General features: G+C 50.2%; 1 non-coding gene across 1 annotated transcript; it reads left to right on the top strand.

The window, feature by feature from the left end:
• The first annotated feature begins 2,133 nt into the window (after positions 1 to 2,133).
• Positions 2,134 to 2,206, top strand: TRNAT-AGU. The gene has a single exon. It is a non-coding gene; the product is annotated as a tRNA-Thr (tRNA).
• Positions 2,207 to 14,654: the final 12,448 nt, after the last annotated feature.

Raw genomic sequence — 14,654 nt, 5'->3', positions numbered from 1 at the left:
CCCCCCTGCTCCCTGACCCCTGACTGCTCCGATCCCTCTCCCCACCCCTGCCCCCTGACAGCCCCCCCCCAGAGCTCCCAACCCCCCTGCTCCTTGTCCCCTGATTGCCCCCTCCTGAGATCCCCCCATCCTAACTGCCCCCCTAGGACCCTACCTGTCCCCTGACTGCCCAAAACCTTATCCACATCCCCGCCCCCTGACAGCCCCCCCCCCAAACTCCTGACCTATCCAACCCTCCCCCTGCTCCCTGTCTCTTGATTGCCCCCTCCAGAACCCCCCTGCCCCTTCTCCGACCCCCTGGCCCCCTTACCGTGCCGCTCAGAACAGCGTGTCGGGCTCCACGCGAAGCCCGACACGCTGCCGCGCTCCCCCACGGAGCGCATAGTCCAGTTCCCGCCCTCGCAGAGTGCTGCTGAGCAGCGCGCTGGGCAGCAGGGGAGGGGGAGCAGGGGAAGGAGCTCCAGACTGCTGGAGGCCCGAGGCGAATGGCCGGCAATCTGCAATTGTGGGGGGGGGGAGAGAAAGGAGGAGAGTGATCTGAAGCTGCAGGGGAGAGGAGAGGGGAAGCGGAGGAGGGGCTCTGGCTGCTGGAGCCCCGTGCGAGTGGCTCGATCTGGCTGGCTGCCCTGTCAGCCGTGCCGCGCTCTGCATGGGGGGGAAATCCGGACATTTACAAATTCTCCCCGGACGCTATTTTTAAACTCAAAAAGCCGGACATGTCCAGGAGAATCCGGATGAATGGTAACCCTACTCCCCATTGTTCCTGGGGACTGTCAGTCTCAGGCTCCTGATTTCCCATCGACCTGTCCCTTTTAGTGCTGGGAGCTAGCCAACCAAAACACCCCCACTGCGTGTTAGTAAGGGGGCAACAGTCCCCTTACATTAGGAAAAACTTTTTCACTAGGAGGCTAGTGAAGCATTGGACTGGGTTACCTAGGGATGTGGTGGAAACTCCATCCTTAGAGGTTTTTAAGGTCAGGCTTGACAAAACCCTGGCTGGGATGATTTAGTTGGGAATTGGTCCTGCTTTGAGCAGGAGGTTGGACTAGATGACCTCCTGAGATCCCTTCAAACCCTGATAGTCTATTATTCAATAAGGACAAATGCAAAGTACTCCATTTAGGAAGGACCAATCAGTTGCACACATACAAAATGGGAAATGACTGCCTAGGAAGGAGTACTGTGAAAAGGGATTTGGGGGTCATAGTGGACCAAAAGCTAAATATGAGTCAACAGTGTAACAGTGTTGCAAAAAAAGCGAACATCATTCTGGGATGCATTAGCAGGAGTGTTGTAAGCAAGACACGAGAAGTAATTCTTCCGCTCTACTCCGCGCTGATTAGGCCTCAACTGGAGTATTGTGTCCAGTTCTGGGCGCCACATTTCAGGAAAGATGTGGACAAATCGGAGAAACTCAAGAGAAGAACAACAAAAATGATTAAAGGTCTAGAAAACATGACATATGAGGATCATTGAAAAAATCGGGTTTGTTTAGTCTGGAAAAGAGAAGACTGAGAGGGGACATGATAACAGTTTTCAAGTACATAAAAGGTTGTTACAAGGTAGAGGGAGAAAAATTGTTCTTCTGAACCTCTGAGGATAGGACAAGAAGCAATGGGCTTAAATTGCAGCAATGGCGGCTTAGGTTGGACATTAGGAAAATCTTCCTAACTGTCAGGGTGGTTAAGCACTGGAATAAATTGCCTAGGGAGGCTGTGTAATCTCCATCATTGGAGATTTTTAAGAGCAGGTTGGACAAACACCTGTCAGGGATGGTCTAGATAATACTTAATTCTGCCATGAGTGCAGAGGACTGGACTAGATGACCTTTTGAGGTCCCTTCCAGTCCTACAATTTAAATCAGCTTCTGTACCAGATGACTGGAGGATAGCTACTGTGACATCGATTTTTGAAAAAAGGCTCTAGAGGTGATCCCAGCAATTACAGACCGGTAAGCCTAACTTCAGTACCAGGCAAACTGGTAAAAGTATAGTAAAGGACAGTGTGGTTTAAAATGTAACTGTAACACAGTAAAAGCTCAGTCAGCCTGGGTTTTGTGCAACTGCATAGAATGTAGTGATGAAAAATGATTATTGTACACTCTTGTTAGGGGAAAAGCACACCATACCAAGAGGCTCCGTAGCTCAGGGGTGAGAGCACTGGTCTAGTAAACCAGGGGTCGTGAGTTCAAATCTCACTGGGGCCTTGGTCAGTTTGGGTGTTTTTTCAGCAATTCAGTCACACCATTTTTAGAGAAACTTAATTTTCCTTTATGTAGGTTAAATTTAAGCAACATTCAGTAGCTGCATCACTTGACAGGCAGTGCAAAAATGCACAGGGCTGGCAGGTGTGAGCTACACAAGCAATGGGTCATTGGGGCTAGAATGCAACTGGTTAACCCTCCCTGGACTGCTTTTGCTGTATAATGAAAGCAATTTATTAACACCACCCCCACGTCCCTCCCTCAGCACTGCATTTGCCATATGATGAATGCAACCTATTAACCCCTCCCCGCACTGCATTTGCTGTATGATGAATCCTACCTATTAAACACCCCCCTTCCCTCCCCCCCACATTTGCTGAATGATGCTCTTCTGTGAAAGAAACTGAGAAATTCCTTGGAGATAATTAATCTCTCTTTGTGTCGAGAGGCAAATGAAAAGTGTATCGCTAGAGCTCAGTAATTAGTAGAGCTACTTGAGAAATGGTAAGTGTATTTTGTGGGGAGCCCCCTGTGCCAGCAGAGGGGGGAGCCTAGAGATAAGTGATTGTTTGGTTCTGCGTTGATTATCCCCTTCCTATTATCTCCACAAAGGCAGCTCCTGTGAGAATGGCAGTGAGCTATGTGCTGAAGGTAGCATGCTCCTACCTTGTCTCTGCATGACAACTGAGATAAGGGAGTTTGCAAGATTGTGTGTGTGTGTGTGAAAATATTGTAAAGATAGAGAAACTGAAATTGGCAGAAGTTTCAGTCAAAAGTTAACATAATATGCAAGAGTAAATCATTGTTATTGTAACCCAAGTTACTGGAAAACTGAGATTTGTGACAATGTTTCATTCTAAATCCCATTAATCTTCAGACTATTGTGGCTACAGGCCTGTTTATCCTGCACTTCATTCCAGCTCTCTCTTCATTGTTTTGCTGTCATTGGATGATATCCAACAAGATCTTTGCAGCTCAAGTTCAATTTTGAGAAGTGGCTTGTGTTTTAGTTGGCATATGCCTGATAGCTATGAAAATTATCCCTTTAAAAAATCAACCTTTTTTTCCTTCTGTCTGCAAGATTGTGGGGTGGTAGGAACACGTTTACTGAGTTCTTGATCTAGATGTGGTTCATTTCATCCTCAGAATCCTATTGCATGAAGAAAGGATTGCAATACATAACTCCAAACTTTCTCATGCCTCCTGTTAAACATGAACCCGATCCAAAGATCATAGATGTCAATGGCCCTTGGATTACCTCCTAACTAAACTCCTTTGCAACTTTCAGCCCCCATTATTCTCTTCTAAGCCCATTGGGAGCAGCTCTGCTTGAGGAAAAGGTCTCCTGGACAACATACTTCTGGATCTGTAGACTAATATCAGGTTAAATGTGTGCGGTAGGGTTGCCAACTTTCTAATCCCACAAAACCGAACACTCTTGTCCTGGCCCTGCCCCACCCCCTCCACAAGGACCCACTCCTTCTCTGAGACCCCGTCCCTTCTCCAAGGCCCTGCCCCCACTCTTTCCATCCCCCCTCCCTCCATCACTCGCTCACTCTCCCCACCCTCAGTCACTTTCATTGGGCTGGGGTAGGGGGTTGGGGTGCAGGAGGGGGTGCGGGCTCCCTGGTGGGGTCATGGATGAGGGGTTTGGGGGGCAGGAGGGGGTTCAGGGCTGGGGTGGGTGGTTGGGGTATGGAAGGAGGTATGAGGTGCTGGCTCCGGGAGGGAGTGGGGTGCGGGAGGGGCTCAGGGCTGGGGGAGGGTGTTGGGGTGCGGGCTCTAGGAGGCGGTTCCGACCTGGGGTGGGGGTTGGGATTTGGGAGGGGGTTCGGGATGCAGGCTCCAGATGGGCGGCACTTACCTCAGGTGCCTCCCAGTCCATGGCACAGCGGGGCTAAGGCAGGCTCCCTGCCTGCCCTGGCTCTGCGCGGCTCCCAGAAGTGGACGGCAGTCCAGCTCCTAGGCGCAGGGGCGGCCAGGCGGCTCTGCGTGGTGCACACTGCCTGTGCCTGCAGGTGCAGCCCCCCCAGCTACCATTGGCTGCAGTTTCCACCGGTGCTCAGGGCGGGGGACAGCGCGCAGTGTTTCCCTGATCGCCCCTGCGCCTAGGGGCCACAGGGGCATGCCGGCTGCTTCCGGGAGACGCGCGTAGCCAGGCAGAGAGCCTGCCTTAGCCCTGCTGTGCCACTGACTGGACTTTTAACAGCCTGGTCAGCAGTGCTGACCAGAGCTGCCAGGGTCCCTTTTGGACAGGACGTTACATTCGAAAACCGAATGCCTGGCAACCCTAGTGTGCGGGAAGAAAGTGGGTCAGACACTAGCCTCAGCTATGAGAGGTGGTAAGCAAGAGGACTTCAAAGGGTGTTATACTGAAATGTGCCAGACATGCATGGACTTTGGGGACAATAAGTGTTAAGTGTGATTTCGGGGTCCTGGCTTGCTAAGTGGATTTCCTGGGGACTCGCTGAGGGTGGTTAATGCAAATTCCCCAACACCACTATGACACTGTCTTGGGGCACCCAGAACCACAAGCCAATGTGTTACCCTCCCCTCCCCCCCCGCCTCAGCAAGAGACAGCTTTGCTGGAACATAAACTGTGTGTCAGTGTAATCATGCCTACGTGGGTCACAACTGAGAATACCAAATTCAGGTCAAACTGCTGAAAAATAGGACGGACACACCCCAAAACTGGTGGTTATTCTCCCATAAGATATACCAAACCAGCAACAACAGTAAACTTCTATTTCGCCACACTGGCTAACAAGAAGTCAGAAAAGTAGGTCCTTGGCTATTCCAGTCCTTGTATCGCCACCAAAAACACTAGACTTAAAGATGGGTGGTTCTTTAAAACCAATTTAATCAAATAAAAGGTTCTTCTGATCGCAAAGGACCAGCCACACACCCAGGTCAATATATAACTCAGATCTTACCCAAAAATCACACTGATGCCAATCCTTTAGTATCTAAAATATAAAGGTTTATTCATAAAAAGAAAGAAAGGTAAGAGTTAAAATTGGTTAAAGGAATCAAATACATACAGTAATTGCAAAGTTCTTGGTTCAGGCTTGGAGCAGTGATGGAATAAACTGCTGACTTAAGTCAAGTCTCTGGTTGCTTCCATATCATTGGAAGGTCCTCGGTTAAAATGCTCCCATTAGTATAAGTCCATAGTCCGGAGGCTGGAGCAGGAAAGAGATGCAGTGGCCTTTCCAGGGCCTTTTATAGCTTCTGCCATGTGGAGGGAAACCCCTGGTTTCAAACAAAGCCCTCAGCACAGCTAATGGAAAATTACCGGTAGCAAGATGGTGTCTGGAGTCACATGGGCAAGTCACATGTCCATGCATGACTTCGCTTAGGGCACGTCTACACTGGCAAAGTTACAGCGCCGGCAGTTACAGCGCTGCTCAGAGAGCGCAGAAGGAAAACCGCTGTTTTGTGTTCATACTGACAGCTGCCTGCGCAATAGCGTGTTCATACTTGCTGCACTTGCAGTGGTATTCGGAGCAGTGCACTCTGGGCAGCTATCCCACAGAGCAACTCTTCCTCTTCTGCCGCTAAGACTTGTGGGAACGCGGAGGGGTTTGCGGGACATCCTGGATCCAGTCCCAATGCCCCGTTATGCATTGCTTCGCATCAGGGCTGGCTCTACTGTTTTTGCCGCTCCAAGCAGCGCGCCGAATTGCTGCCGTGGACGGCGGGGGCAGTCAGTGTGCCTTTAGGGCGGCATGCACGTTTCCCCGGTGGCGGCAATTTGGTGGCAGCTTCTGTCTTCAGCCTTAAGACAGAAGCCGCCGAATTGCCGCCACGGGCAGCTGAACATAGAAGCTGCCGCCAAATTGCCGCCGCCACGGAAACGCATGTGCCGCCCTAACGGCACACGGACTGCCCTCGCCTTCCGCGGCGGCAATTCAGCGCGCTGCTTGGAGCGGCAAAAACACACGGACTGCTGCCCCTTGCAGATTGCCGCCCCAAGCACCTGCTTGGAATGCTGGTACATGGATCCGGCCCTACTTCGCATCCCAGCAATCCCTGTGCTTCCGTCCACATTTGGCACCATCTTTCAATGGTTTGGGTACTGCGCGCCCCATCTCTTTCGTGCTGCAGGAATGGATCCCACACTGCTGACCAGTATGCTGCTTGCTCTGACCAACACGTCACGAGTGGCAGCGGAGTTATTCCTTAAACTGCAAAGGCAAAAGGAGTGTGACAGTGATCTTGCCATGCGTAATAGCTATGACACGCGATTGCTTGTGGCATTCACAGAGGTGCTGACCATAGGCTCTGAATCCGTGGGTGCAGTGGGGCTGGAGCACCCATGGGGAAAAATTACCGGCAGCCAAGCTCCCCCCGCCTCCTCCTCTCCCGAGCGCACCGTGTCTCCCGCTTAGGGGACTGTGTAATGAGCTCGCCCCAGCCCTGCGGTGCAAGGACACAAGAATGAGAGCTGCCCTGTTGCTGGAGAAGCGCTTGGTGATTGCACTGTGGAAGCTGGCTACTCCAGACGGCTACCGATCGGTCACTAACCAGCCATACACGGGGTAACTTGACAGCAGCAAGGAGCGGTTCAACAACAGGCTGAGCAAGTGCAGAATGACTGTTGAGTGTGCTTTTGGCTGTTTAAAAGCCTGTTATGATACCTGTATGGGAAGCTGGACATGGCCAATTAGGATGACCAGACACCAAGTGTAAAAAATCGGGACGGGGGTGGAGGGTAATAGGAACCTATATAAGAAAACCACCCAAAAATCAGGACTGTCCCTATAAAATCGGGACATCTGGTCACTCTATGGCTGATGGCAATATTCCTATTGGGTAGGGATCTGAAAGACTGATACCTACCAGGGCCCTTCACTGCTGTTAAGATTTAGTGTGTGTTTAGACTATTTTATTGTTTTTTATATGTCTCCTCTGAACACTGTTTATCCTTGAATCAATGTACCCTGCTTAGGACCCTGTCTGGTCTCTGGTAAGAGCGCTGTCATTGTCCTTAGAGAGAAACCAAGGAGCAGGGGCTGGATATTTGCCAGAGCAACTGGAGAGAATCACAGTACAGAGCAGGGGGCTGCGGCCTAACACCCCAGGCAGATGGGAGTGGGACCTGGGTCCCTTTCCAGAGAGAAGTGGTGGCTAGGGGCCCCAGTGGGCATTCCTGGAGCAGACCATGGAGGGAATTAATGGTGCAGTTTCCTTGGGGTCAGGCACAAGCCTAGGATTCAGGAGATTGTTTGTTCTGCCTCTGGCAAATCTTTGTGCCCATATGTAAAATGGAAATAATGGCATTTCCCTGCTTCGCTGGGGAGTTGTAAAGATACAGCCATTGCCGCATGTGAAAGGCTCAGATCCTGGGGTCATGGGAGTCATAGAAATGCCTTAAATGGACTTGCTTTTCACCAGTTTCTGAAAATCTTTCTAAAAGTATTTAAAACCCTCCTCAGTTATTCATTTCTTTCAAATATTTAATCCTGTATCCCCCTGAACTGAATGACTCAGACTTGTTTACTCCAGTATATACAATGCCAAATGTTAATAAACAATTAAGGGAGGGTCAAATAATGAATGCCAGTCAACACCGATATATGGAAAATAGATCCTGTCAAATTAACTTGACGTCTTTGTTTGATGACAGTACAAGTTTGGTTGATAAAGGTAATAATATTGATGTAATATCTTTAGAATTCTGTAAAGCATTTGACTGGTTACCACATGACATTTTAATTAAAAAACTAGAAAGATATAAAATTAGCATGGCTCATATTAAATGGACTAAAAGCTGCTAATGGATAGGTTTCAAAATATAATTGTAAATGGGGAATCACCATCAAACCAGTATGTTTCCAGTGGGATCCTGCAGGGATTGTTTCTTGGCCCTATTCCATTTAACATTTTTATCAGTGACCTGGAAGAAACCATAAAATCATCACTGATAAAGTTTGCAAATGACACAAAAATTAGGGGAGTAGTAAATAATGAAGAGGACAGGTCACTGATAAGAGCAATCTGGATCGCTTGGTAAATTGGACACAAGCAAAGAATATGCGCTTTAATATGGCTAAATGTTAACGTACACATCTAGGAACAAAGGGTGTAGGCCCCACTTACAGGATGGAGGGCTCTATCCTGGGAAGCGGTGACTCTGAAAACAGTTTGAGGACTGTGGTAGAGAATCAGCTCAACCTTAATTCCCTGTGTGACTCTGAGGCCAAAAGGAATAATGCGATCCCTTGATGCACAAAGAGGGGAATCTCAAGTAGGAGTAAAGAGGTTATTTTACGTCTGTATTTAGCACTGCTGCAACCTCTGCTGGAATCCGGTGTCCAGTTCCAATGTCCACAATTCAAATTGGAGAGGGTTCAGAGAAGAGCCATCAGAATGATTAAAAGGTTTAGAAAACCTGCCTTAAAGTGATAGACTCAAGGAATTACACCTATTTATCTTAACAAAGAGAAGATTAAGGGGTGACTTGGTTAGTCTATAAGTACCTACATGGGGACAAATATTTAATAATGGGATCTTCAATCTAGCTGAGCAATGTATAACACAAGACAATGGATGGAAGTTGAAGCTAGACAAATTCAGACCAGAAATAAGACAAATATTTTAACAGTGAGGGTAAATAACCCTTGGAACAATTTACCCAGGGTTGTGGTGGATTCTCCATCACTGACAATTTTTAAATCAAGACTGGAGATTTTTCTAAAAAATGATGCTCTAGGAATTATTTTGGGGAAGCTGTATGGCCTGTGCTATACAGGAGGTCAGACTGGACGATCACAATGGTTCCTTCTGGCCTTGGAATCTATGAATCTATGAAAAAACTGTCACTGAAACCAATGGGGCTGCAGGATTTGACTCCCAAAGTTATAGAAAGACAATGTTCAGTAGGGTTACCATCCGTCCGTATTTCCCCGGACATGTCCGGCTTTTGCGTCTTTAAATAGCCGTCCGGGAGCAATTGGTAACAAGGTTAAAAGGTCCGGGATTTTTCCTCCTCTCCTACCTCCCTCCCGTCCATGCAGAGTGTGGCCTCGCTGATTGGGCGGCTGGGCCTGATTGAGCCGCTCCCATTGGCCTCCAACAGCCAGAGCCCCTCCCTTGCTCCCCCTCCACCTGCAGCCCGGAGTAACAACAAAAACAGTCCCCCCCGCAGCGTGTTTTGCCTACACGTGGAGCCAGCAGGCATGGGCATGGTAAGGGGAGTCCCAGGGCACAGTCAGGGAGCAGGGGGAGGGTTGTGGGTCGGGAGTTCGGGGGGGGGGCTGTCAAGGGGCGGGGAGTGGTTGGATGGGGAGTGGGAGTCCTGGGGGCCTGTCTGGGGGTGGACATGTCCGGCTTTTTGGTCCTCAAATCCCCGTCCGGGAGGAATTTCCAAAAAGCAGGACATGTCCGGGAAAATAGGGAGGCATGGTAAGGGGACCGCCCCCTCCCCGGGCTCCAACTTTCCGGGGCCAAGCGGCGGCTGTTCGTTCTCCCCAGCTGGGCAGCCGGACTCGGGAGCAGCCACTGCTGCGGCTCCCACTGCCGCGAGGGGAAGTGCTAAGCATGTGGCGCTCTGCGGCTGCAGCTCTGGCGCCCGGGGCGTGAACCCCCTGAGCCCGGGCCTGCTGCGGGAACCCAGCTGGTGCAATCCTGCAGGCGGCCCCAGAGTGGGGGCAGCAGACTGCAGCCCCCGTCCCGCTCGGGTCCTGCAGGGGAACAAATGGGGCTGGGCTGCCGATGCCTCCGCCCCGGGGCCGCTGCGGGATTGCAGCACCAGCTGGGCAGCCAGCCCAGACGCGACTGGCCAGGGGCTGGGTGCAGCATGCACGCTGCTGGGTCCCCGCAACAGGCCCGGGCTCGGGGGGTTCGGGCCCGGGCACCAGAGCCGCAGCCGCCAAGCGCCATGGCCGCTTCCTCCCCCCACGGCAGTGGGAGCTGCAGCAGCGGCTGCTCCCGAGTCCGGCTGCCCAGGTGGGGAGAACGAACAGCCGCCCCCCGCTACTCTCCCTCCAGGTACCGCCCGAGTCCTGCCTGCTCGGGGCCAGGCTGGACTTACACTCACCCCAGCCCCGCGCTCCCCCTGCGTTTCCCGGGCCTCCCTCCAGCGCTTGCGGAGGGAGGAAGAATGGTGTGGGGGGGTGGATTTTTGTTTTGTTTTTTTGCTCTGCCGCTGTTTTTTCCCCCCTCCCCTCTGGTCACCCTGGGGGCGGAGTGGGGCGGGGAAGGGGCGGAGTTGGGGTGGGGCCGGGGGCGGAGTTGGGGCGGGGCCCCGTGGAGTGTCCTCTTTTCGCAGGATTGAAATATGGTAACCCTATGTTCAGGGAAAAAATTCTACCCCTTTCTTCAGGATTTCCAGCTTAATGAATATAGAATCATAGGATTAGATGGAGAGACCTCAGGAGGTCATCTAGTCCAACCCCCTGCTCAAAGCAGGACCAACCCCCACCTAAATCATCCCAGCCAGGGCTTTGTCAGGCTAGGCCTTAAAAACCTCTAAGGATGGAGATTCCACCACTTCCCTAGGTAACTCATTCCAGTGCTTCACCATCCTGCTAGTAAAATAGTGTTTCCTAATATCCAACCTAGACCTCCCCCATCGCAACTTGAGACCATTACTCCTTGTTCTGTCATCTGCCACCACTGAGAACAGTCTAGATCCATCTTCTTTGGAACCCCTTTTCAGGTAGCTGATGGCTGCTATCAAATCCCCCCTCCCTCTTCTCTTCTGCAGACTAAATAACCCCAGTTCCCTCAGCCTCTCCTCATAAATCATGTGCCCCAGCCCCCTAATAATTTTCGTTGCCCTCCACTGGACTCTCTCCAATTTGTCCACATCCTTTCTGTAGTGGGGCGCCCAAAACTGGACGCAATACTCCAGATGTGGCCTCACCCGTGTCGGATAGAGGGGAATAATCACTTCCCTCAATCTGCCAGCAATGCTCCTACTAATGCAGCCCAATATGCCGTTAGCCTTCTTAGCAACAAGGGCACACTGCTGACTCATATCCAGCTTCTCGTTCACTGTTATCCACAGGTCCTTTTCTTCAGAACTGCCTCTTAGACAGTCAGTCCCAAGCCTGTAGCAGTGCATGGGATTCTTCCGTCCTAAGTGCAGGACTCTGCACTTGTCCTTGTTGAACCTCATCAGATTTTTTTTGGCCCAATCCTCCAATTTGTCTAGGTCACTCTGGACCCTATCCCTACCTCTCCCCACAGTTTAGTGTCATCTGCAAACTTGCTGAGGGTGCAATCCATCCCATCATCCAGAGCATTAATGAAGATGTTGAACAAAACAGGCCCCAGGACCTTGACACCGGCTGCCAGCTAGACATCGAGCTGTTGATCACTACCCGTTGAGCCCGACGATCTAGCCAGCTTTCTATCCACCGTATAGTCCATTCATCCAGTCCATACTTTTTTAACTTGCTGGCAAGAATACTGTGGGAGACCATATCAAAAGCTTTGCTAAAGTCAAGGTATATCACATCCACTGCTTTCCCCATATCCACAGAGCCAGTTATCTCACCATAGAAGGCAATCAGGTTGGTCAAGCATGACTTGCCCTTGGTGAATCCATGTTGACTTTTCCTGATCACCTTCCTCTCCTCCAAGTGCTTCAAATGGATTCCTTGAGGACCTGCTCCATGATTTTTCTGAGGACTGAGGTTAGGCTGATTGGTCTGTAGTTCCCCGGATTCTCCTTCTTCCCTTTTTTAAAGTTGGGCACTATATTTGCCTTTTCCCATCATCTGGGACCTCCCCCAATCGCCATGAGTTTTCAAAGATAACGGCCAGTGGTTCTGCAATCACATGAGCCAATTCCCTCAGCACCCACAGATGCATTGCATCCGGCCCCATGGACTTGTGCATGTCTAGCTTTTCTAAATAGTCCTTAACCTGTTCTTTCACCCTGATGGCTGCTCACCTCCTCCCCATACTGTGTTGCCCAGTGCAGCAGTCTGGGAGCTGACCTTGTCTGCGAAGACCAAGGCAAAAAAAGCATTGAGTACTTCAGCTTTTTCCACATCATCTGTCAGTAGGTTGCCTCCCCCATTCAGTAAGAGTCCCACCATAGGCGCTGACTCTGTTGGTGCTCTGAGGCTGGAGCACCCACGGGGAAAAATTAGTGAAAAATTAGCAGCCAAGGTCCCCACCGTGCCCCGTCCCCCCACATCACCTCACCTCACCTCCTCCTCTGCCTCCTCCCCTGAGCGCGCTGCGTCCCCGCTCCTCCCCCATCCATCCAAGCGCTTGCAACCGCCAAACAGCTGTAGCAAGCTCTGGGGGGGGGGAGGAGCGGGAACGTGGCGCGCTCAGGAAAGGAGCTTGGAAAGAGGCGGGGAAGGAGTCAAATAGGGGCAAGGAGGGGGCGGAGACTTTGGGGAAGGGGTTGGAATGGGGGCGGGAGAGGCAGGGCAGGAGTGGAGTTGGGATGTGGCCAGGGGTGGGGGGGGGGGTCGAGCACCCATTGGTGCCATTAGAATTCGGCACCTATGGGTCCCACACTTCCCCTGACCTTTTTCTTGTTGCTAACATACCTGTCAAAACCCTTCTTGTTACCCTTCACATCCCTTGCTAGTTGCTTGGTTCCTTCAGCACTTGCACCAGGAAGTTGTCTCCAACACTCTCCAAAAACTTCCTGAATTGTCTGTGCACTGCTCTCCCAGCAGATATCAGGGTGATTGAAGTCCCCCAGGTAGGGTGACCAGATGTCCCAATTTTATAGGGACAGTCCCAATTTTTGGGTCTTTCTCTTATATAGGCTTCTATTACCCCCCACCCCGTTCTGATTTTTCACATTTGCCGTCTGGTCACCTTACCCCCATGAGAACCAGGGCCTGTGATCTAGTAACTTCTGTTAGTTGTCCGAAGAAGGCCTCGTCTACCTCATCCTCCTGGTCTGGTGGTCTATAGCAGACGCCCACCATGACATCATCCCTGTTGCCCTTGCCTCTAAACTTAATCCGAAGACTCTCAACAGGCTTTTCTCCAGTTTCATACTGGAGCTCTGAGCAATCATACTGCTCTCTTACAGTCCCCTGTTCCCAAAGGCATTGGGCTTTTAGAACAGTGTTTTCAGAAACTTAAAAGTATGAAATATTGTGCCAGTCCTTTAGAGCTTTTCTAAAGAGTTTAAATCAGGGCCCTAAATTTACAAGCTGTGACTGAATGCACTCAATGGATCTACATGGCTGGTCATGGATGAGTTGGTAGGATCGGGCCCTAATATTTTTAACTTTGCGTCCTGCAGGACTCTCTCACCAGTTCCTTGTATCCCTAGATGCTCTTTTTACCCGCTGTCCTTCGTTACACAACCCCCTGTTAGACATACACAGTCACACAAACAATGCACTGACATCACTTTCTTGACTTCACCAACGGATGAGTCATGAAAATGAAGATCATCATTAGTTTTCACTGAGAGGTCTGACTGGGTCTAAATTCAACCAAAACTCATTAAGTGTGTGTGTTGTCCCTTTAAATAGTTTGTTTCTGCTAGCACTGCCGTCATTTGTGAAGTAACAAGGTTACAAAAGTCACAGCTCAAATCCTGCTTTCTCCTTAGTCTCGCTGAGTGTATATGTAACACCCAATGACCTCCACGTTTTCCCTGCCTCCCTTCTGTCTGTTACTGAATCAGTTTCTTCCTGTACAGCCGGTCCAGTTATATAATTCAAATGCTGTAAGAGTAATGATCTATTTATAGCCTTTTATTGATTTCATGTCAAAGAGCTTCTGCAAGATGCTCCTCTGAGTTCAACAGGTTGTTATTATTTTTAATTTTTCTTCTTCTTCTGTGTTGGTGAAAATAGCTGCTATACTCAGAAAAATGACTAATAATGGCCACTTGTTAGTGCTCAGAGAAAACCCTCTGGACTCTGATAATCCCTTCGTGAAAGTCTAGCACTCCTCTCAGATTTCCGGCAGCCCTCTCCACTCTCTGAGGCAGATCTGCTTGGTTTACCCATATGTTCCATATGGAAACAACAGAGCTGGGATCAAACAAGTTGGATTCTATTTAGCCTCAAATATCACCAGCACAATTTCCAGCAAACCTCACCAGCCAGAAAAGTTGTGGATGCAGACAATGCATGTAGCAGAAAATCACAATTTGCTCAACAGGAAGGGCTGACATTTGGGAAAGACGCATTTTGTCATTACCTGACTCGTCTCTCACCAGATTTGCCTTTCTACTCATCTGTCTATTATTACCCAGGTATCTAGGGGCAGAATAGTTTCACTTTCATCCAACCAGACCAGGTTCACTACCCCTCCTTCATTTTCTGCAGCTTTCTTAATCTGAAGTAGGATTACTCTTGTTGTTTGCCTCCAGGATAAGTCACTACTGGGCCATCCTGTAGCAGGAGTTGCTGAGAGCAGGTCTGAGCAAAGAGATGGAACATATGCCTCAATGTGGCAAGACTTGACTTACCCTGACGTCCAATGCTAAGGAATTCCACAGCCAAGGTCC

The sequence above is a fragment of the Terrapene carolina genome, unplaced genomic scaffold (genome assembly GCF_002925995.2).
Source record: "Terrapene carolina triunguis isolate 2854851 unplaced genomic scaffold, T_m_triunguis-2.0 Scaffold449, whole genome shotgun sequence".
NCBI classification, from domain to species: Eukaryota; Metazoa; Chordata; order Testudines; family Emydidae; genus Terrapene; species Terrapene triunguis.
The sequence above is the reverse complement of the archived record's forward strand: the minus strand, read 5'-3'. Positions and strand labels throughout refer to the sequence as shown.